The 6,943-nt window shown below is 54.0% G+C and overlaps 1 long non-coding RNA gene across 1 annotated transcript; it reads left to right on the top strand.

Moving 5' to 3' along the window:
* Nucleotides 1–1,365: 1,365 nt before the first annotated feature.
* LOC125329743 lies at nucleotides 1,366–3,750 on the top strand. The gene is made up of 3 exons (XR_007205249.1): nucleotides 1,366–1,404; nucleotides 1,741–1,820; nucleotides 3,574–3,750. It is a non-coding gene; the product is annotated as an uncharacterized LOC125329743 (long non-coding RNA).
* Nucleotides 3,751–6,943: the final 3,193 nt, after the last annotated feature.

Below are 6,943 nucleotides of genomic sequence, written 5' to 3'. Positions count from 1 at the left end.
GGTTGCATGTTTAGGGGTGGTAAGGTGGTTTTATAATTTCTAGTTTTGTGCTAAGGTGTTTTTTTTTTTTTGGAGCAGTGCAACTTCCTGCTATTCCAGGTTGTGTTGAGTGGGATACTTCAAATTTTCTCAGCAAATTCATTGTGTCCAAAAGGGGATCTGCCTCATGTCATAGGTGGTGTCCGAGATTGAGGCTACCGATAGGGAAGTTGAGGATCGTGACCGGGAGAGGGAGGGCGAGCAGGGTAGCGGGTTAGGAGTTACGGCAGGGGGGTTTCGAAGGCGGCACGGTGGGAAACGGCGTCTATTTGGGAGCCGCTTAAGGCTTTTCCATAAGCACGGCGGCCGCATTTATGTATTTTACGGCACGCAAACGCGTCCCGTGCGTTTACGGAAACGCCTCGTAGCTCTGTCCCTCGCTACCCTGGGTGCCTAGCGTAATAGCAGCCGCAGCCTTAGACCAGGGATGAAGCCAGGGCCTTGAGCATCTAGGGGCACTTAGGAGCGAGCGAGCGGCCGACTTGTTGCGATTTTCCACTAAACTCATCCTTTGATCTTGGTTTTCTTTATTGTATCTGACTAAGAGACAACGGCCCGGCGACAGCAGGAACTTCCCGGGCGGCGAGAGCCGGCCTTCTTTTCTCACCCGAGGCACGTTCGCATCCCCGGACGTCCGAGAGATAAGTCGAGGGCTCTGACTCACAGAGGGGGTGAAAGCGGGGTGTCGGGTCGGGACTCGCCGGGAGGGATTTTTGAGTTAGCTTTGGAGATGGAGATATCCAAGAAGGGGCCCCTCGGCCCACATAAAGGGAAGTCTCGCTTTCGATCGCAACGCCGAGGTGCGCAGGGCGGAGCGATCCCGGTGCGTGTCGTGTCACCTGTCTATTGTTGTGTTCTGTGTCCTTTGGGCATCTCGTGTCGTCCGCCTTAGCCCTTCGACGTGCTTGCCGTCGTTCTTTTCGCAGAGAGTTTTCTGTCCTTGTTATGTCTCCTCGTTTGTCATCTCCTGTGTCACGGGTGCTTGCACGGGTTTGGCCCGGAGCTGCTCCGCCCTGCCGCATACCCTGGCACGTAGGTGTAATAGAACAAGGCCTGGGGACTTGAAATTTGTAACGTAGGTTGTAGCTGGGCTCTAGATGATATTCCTAGATTCACACGAGATGGTTGGAAGCCGTGAAATTCTCATGCAGGCCTTTGACTTTTGTCATCGCTTTCTTGCAGACGCAGACGGATGAAATCCGTGGCAGAGCGCCCCATACCGGGTGAGGGGATTCCCGCAGGAAGGTCGGTCACCGTTTGTCTGTGCCGGGCCAGCGTAAATGGTGGCTGTGTTACAGCATTGTTCTTTGTCTTTGTTCCTAGGAGGTAAAGCCAGATCTCAGCAGTCAAGGTCAAGTGAGTGAGGTAAGCGGTGACCGGTGGAAGGAAAAAGTTGTTATTGCTCGGGTGCCGAGTGCCGGTACTCTAAACTTTAAGCGGCCGTCGTCATTTGCGCGTTTTAGTCGGTCCACTCGCGTTACGCCAAATCCCCTCACCGACCGGCCGACAGAGCCGGCTCGCCGCCCTCGTGAGCCCTCCCAAAGTGGTATGGGACTCTGCAATGAAGCCTTTACACTTTCTGTTCCGTGCCTCGGCAACGGCGGAGGAGTTGCGGCGAGCCGGGGAGGGAGGGAGGGAGGAGGAGCGAGGGTCCCCTCGAGTTCAAGCAATTCCACAGCACCTTGTTTCTTCTTAACCCAGGCATACCCCGCAACGATGGCGTCGGCCTCGGAGCGTGGGCGAAGCGTGCCGCCGGAGGACCCCGGCCTTCTTAGGAGACGGTGAGTAGCGGAATTGTCAGGTTTTGGCTGACGTGCCACTAAGTTCACGTACCGATGTTTGGTTTTCTTCGTTGTAGCCGACTAGGAGATGGCAGGAACTTCCCGGACAGCGAGGTAGTTTTATTTTGCACCGGAGGCGGATTCCCATCCCGGACGTCCGAGAGATAAGTCGAGGGTTACGACCCACAGAGGGGATGAAAGCAGGGTGCCGGGTCGGGCCTCGCCGGGAGGGATTTTTGAGTCGGCTTTGAAGGCGGGAATGTCCCAGAAGGGGCCCCTTAGCCCACATAAAGGGCAAGTCTTACTTTTGATCACAATGTCGAGGCGGGCAGAGCAGTCCCGGTGTGTGTCGTGTCACTTGTCTATTGTATGTTCTGTGTCTTTTGGGCATCTTGCGTCTTAGGTCTTTTTCCTTAGCCCTTCGAGGGGCCGGCTTATCGGAAATGCCGGGCATCGTCCTTAGCGTCCGCGTTCCTCGGCCGGGTGCCGATACCGTCGGACCTTTGACCGATGAGCTCGGATGCACATTGAAATCGCATCTCCCTTTAGAAGCGTTGAGTCAGAGGTCTTTTATGGTCTTGTTCTGAGCTATATTCACAGCTGTGCACCGCAGCGATCCATTACAGAGGATTAGGACTTGTCAGAATGCAAAGAGCGGTAGAGGATTCTGACCGTACGATTCTCGGGCATCCATCTTTGCGGTTCTCGGAATAAGCCCTTCCGTTAGCATCTTCTTTGAGCCTCGTCGGTCTCGCCTAGATCATCTCGCTCCGCATTCTCTCGGTCCTGGCAGTCATTCCTCTTGCCAGAGTTTTCTCTCTTCATTGCGTCTCCTCGTTTGTCATTTCCTGTGTCACGGGTACCTGCGTGGGTTTGGCCCGGAGCTGCTCTGCCCTGCCATGTAGTCTGGTGTATAGGTGTAGTAGGACAAGTCCCAAGGCCTTGAAATCTGTAATGTAGGGTGTAGTTTGGCCTCTAGCTGGTATCCCTAGATTGACATAGGATGCCTGGAGCTGTTAAGTTATCATGCGGGACTCTGACTTTTGTCATCGCTTTCTTGCAGATGCAGACGGATGAAATCCGTGGCAGGGCGCCCCAGACCGGGCGAGGGGGTTCCCGCAGGAAGGTCAGTTGCCGTTTGTGTTTGTGGGGCAACTGTAAACGGTGGCTGTGTTACAGCATTGTTCTTTGTCTTTGTTCTTAGGAGGTAAAGCCAGATCTCAGCAGTCAAGGTCAAGTGAACGAGGTAAGAAGTCACTGGTGGTAAGAACCACTTGTTATTCCTTGGGTGCCAAGTTCCGGTACAGCTCTAAGCATCCCTTGTCATTTGTGTGTTTCAGGGGGTCCACTTTTTTTATGCCGAACCTCCTCGCCGACCGGCCGACGGACCCGCTTCGCCACCGTCGCGAGCTCTCCGGAAGTATTACGGGACTCTGCGACGAAGCCGTTACATTATCTGTTCCGAGGTACCTTCCGGTACATCTGTGGCCGTGGAGTTGCGGCGAGTCGAGGAGGGAGGGAGGAGGAGGAGGGAGGGTCCACTTAAGTTTCAGCAACGCCACAATACCTCGTCTCCTTTTAACCCAGGCATACCCCGTGACGACGGCGTCGGCCTCGGAGCGTGGCCGAAGCGTGCCGCCAGAGGACCCCGGCCTTCTTAGGAGACGGTGAGTAGCGGAATTGTCAGGGCTTTGGCAGATGCGCCACTAAGTTCCCGTAGTGACGTTTGGTTTTCTTTATTGTGGCTGACTAGGAGACGACAGCCCGGTGACGACAGGAGCTTCCCAGAGGGTGAGCCGGCCTTCTGTTGTGCCTGAGGAGGATTCCCATCTCCAGATGTCTGAGAGATAAGTTGAGGGCTACAATCCACTGAGGGAATGAATGTGAGGTGTTGGGGCAGGGCTTGCCGGGAGGGATTTTTGAGTCAGCTTTGGAGGTGAGGATGTCCAGGAAGGGGCCCCTTAGGCCACATAAAGGGCAAGTCTCACCTTTTGATCACGATGCTGAGGTGCGCAGAGCAGAGCAGTCCCGGTGTGTGTCACCTTTCTATTGTATGTTCTGTGTCTTTTGGGCATCTGCTGTTGCAGGTCTTTTGCCTTAGCCCTTTGAGATGCCTATCGGAAACGCTGGGCGTTATTCTTAGCGACTCTGCTTTCGGCGCTCCTCGGCCCGGTGCCGATACCATCGATCCTTTGACTCGAGAGCTCGGAGGCGCATCAGAATCGCATATCTCTTTAGAAGCGTCGAGTCGGATGTCTTTTAAGGTCTTGTTCTGAGCTGTATTCACAGCTGTATGCCGCAACGATCCATTATAGCGGATTAGGACTTGTCAGAATGTGAAGAGCGGTAGAGCATTCTGACCGTACGATTCTCGGGCATCCGTCTTTGCGGTTCTCAGAATAAGTCCTTCTTCTGCCAGGGTTCTTCGAGCCTCGTCGGCTCACCGTCGGTCTCGCCTAGATCGTCTCATTCCTCGTTTTCTCGGTCCTTGCGATCGTTCTTCTCGCCGAGGGTTTTCCCTCTTTGTCGCATCCCCTCCCTTGTCCTTTCCTGTGTCACAGGTGTCTGCACGAATTTGGCCCGGAGCTGCTCTGCCCTGCCGCACGGTCTGGCGTACGGGTGTAATAGGACGAGGCCCGGGGACTTGTAATTTGTGATGTAGGCTGTAGTTTGGCCTCTAGATGGCAGTCTTAGATTGACACAAGATTGCTGGAGCTGTTAAGTTCTCACGCACCCCTTTTGACTTTTGTCATGGCTTTCTTTCAGATGGGGAGGGATTAAATCCATGGCAGAGCGCCCCGGACCGGGCGAGGGGGTTCCCGCAGGAAGGTCGGTCACCGTTTGTGTTTGCGGGGCAAGTGCAAATGGTGGCTGTGTTACAGCATTGTTCTTTGTCTTTATTTTTAGGAGGTCAAGCCGGATCTCGGCCATCGAGGTGAAGCGAGCGAGGTAAGCGGTGACCGGTGGACCGAACTAGTTTTTCTTGCTCAGTTATCAATTTCTGGTGCGGCTCTAAGCGTCTGTTATTTTTTGTGCATTTCAGGCGGTCCACCGGCAAGATGTCCCGGCCTGGGATGCTGGCAGCCAGGTGGGTGCAAGCTTAAGGTATAGGTGCAGTGTACTTTAATTGGAGGGGGGAGGTTGGGATTTCAGAGTCTTTCAGGGTGTTTTTTGCTTTGTTTCTTTGCAGGTGCTGCTGCTGCCTTGGACATGCCAAGAAATAGACACAATCAGGTGAGTTGGCCTTTAAGCGGGGCAAGTAATAGGTGAGCGGTATGTGGCGGTGAACTAAGCACGTACCTTTTTGCCTCGCAGGTATTTTCCGGGCCGCCTCTGGAATCGGATGAAGATTTGAGGTGAGCCGGGGTACCGGTGCGGATGACCCCCGGGGATTAATATTCTCGAGGGCCACGGTGACGTTTTCTGTTTTGTCGTCTTAGGTACCGTGAGCAGCCGCAGAGCCGAAGTTTGGAAGCGGCAGGTAAGCGATGAGCCTCGGCACTTAGGAGGGAGGGAGGCCTTGCGCAAGGGGCGGCTTTTGGGACGTCTCATCGCGGTCTGAATTTTTTTTCTGAATTTTTGCAGCCGCCGAAACAGACCCCGGGGACCGTATCGACATCCACGGCGCCCGTGCGTTCATTTCCATCGAGGACGCATTTTGTCGGCTCGTCTTCCAAAAGCTAAGTGTCGGGACCGGTGGTGGGGGACAAGGGAAAACCCTTTGGAATTGCAGGAGGCAATTTGAAGTTAGCTTAGAGGAGAGGGCCGTAGAGGGGTAGGTCCCTCGGAAGTAAAGGGAGAGGGTTTCTCCTCAGCATCGCCCGACCTTTTGCCGGGCGGGACGGTTCCGACCCGTCTCCGCGTTCTCACGAGCTTCGCGTCGTCGGCCTTCTCCGAGTCTCGACGTCGTCGCGGATCTTTTCGCCCGAGGAGCTCGCCTTCGGGTCCGGAGCGATCGCCCCGGTCCCCTAGCAGTTGTTGCCTTCTTCTCTAGGCCTACTGAGTGAGCTTCTTGAGCCTCCTCTTAACAGCTTTGGTACTACCTTCTTGTAGGGACTTATGTTTTGCCATCATGTGCTATTGCCATAGAGCTTTCTTTCCTTTGGCATCATCAGCTTCTGGCTCATCTTGCATTAGGAATCTTGTTACCATCAGGTGAAACTGCTGGGCAGTTTCAACTTGTGTCTGTGTTCTGTAGGTTGTGTCTATGTTCTGTAGTGTCCATTGTCCTCTGTGTCACGGGGCTTTGTTGCATGTCAGTGATTTTTTTTTTTGCATTGTTCTGGGCTGTATTGCCTGTACTCTACTTGCCTACTTGCCCGGATGGGGCTTATTCTGGCATCTTTACCTTTTTACTTCTTGAGAGCGGAGGAAGTACGCAAGATGTTCTCATCCATCTTCCTTCTCAGTTTTGGTCCTGGCTTCTTTTCACATACCATTCCCTTGGACTTCTGTAGGGAGTGTATCGGACCCTCCCTCCGTGACCGCAGCATTTCAGTAGGTTCCGTCGCCTCTAAGCGTATCGCGCTCGAGAACTAATCTTCCGGAGACTCGTCTCGAGCCCTCGCGTCATCTTATTTTAATTCGGGGTGCCGCCCGTCCGCGCGCCGCTTAGGGTCGGAGCCGCCCCGCCCCGGCACGTAGAGTCACAGTTAGGTAGAACGGTCATAAAACTTAAGGGTTCATCTATTTTCTATGGGGTTTTGGGCAGAAAATTTATGGGCCCGGCGTGGGGATAACTCCTAGCCACGGGCCGCTCTCCGACCGCTTCACATTTTCCTGCAGGTCCCGAGGCAGCTTTGGATCTCCACGGTCACCGACGCTACCGATTTTTTCCCCGAATCTACGGCTCGACGTTGAGGAGCGGCAGCCAGGGAAGATGTATCCAAGTATCTTCACTGGTGGAGTGTTTTGATGAATGGCTGCAGTCAGTGTGTAAGCTGAAGAGCATGAGACTGTCTGTATCTGTGTGTGAGAGGTTGTGTCTGCCTATGTGTTTGTGTTTGCCTGTGAGAGTGTGTGTGTGGACTGGGTCTAACCTTGTGTGTTTGGTTTTTGCCTTTCAGGTTTTCAACACACTTTTAAATTTAGAATAAAAAAACCCCAGCCGGGGGGTTTTTTTT

Source organism: Corvus hawaiiensis, chromosome 8, assembly GCF_020740725.1.
Source record: "Corvus hawaiiensis isolate bCorHaw1 chromosome 8, bCorHaw1.pri.cur, whole genome shotgun sequence".
In the NCBI taxonomy this organism is placed as follows: Eukaryota; Metazoa; Chordata; class Aves; order Passeriformes; family Corvidae; genus Corvus; species Corvus hawaiiensis.
Note: the sequence above shows the minus strand (reverse complement) of the source record. Positions and strands in the feature narration are given on the sequence as shown.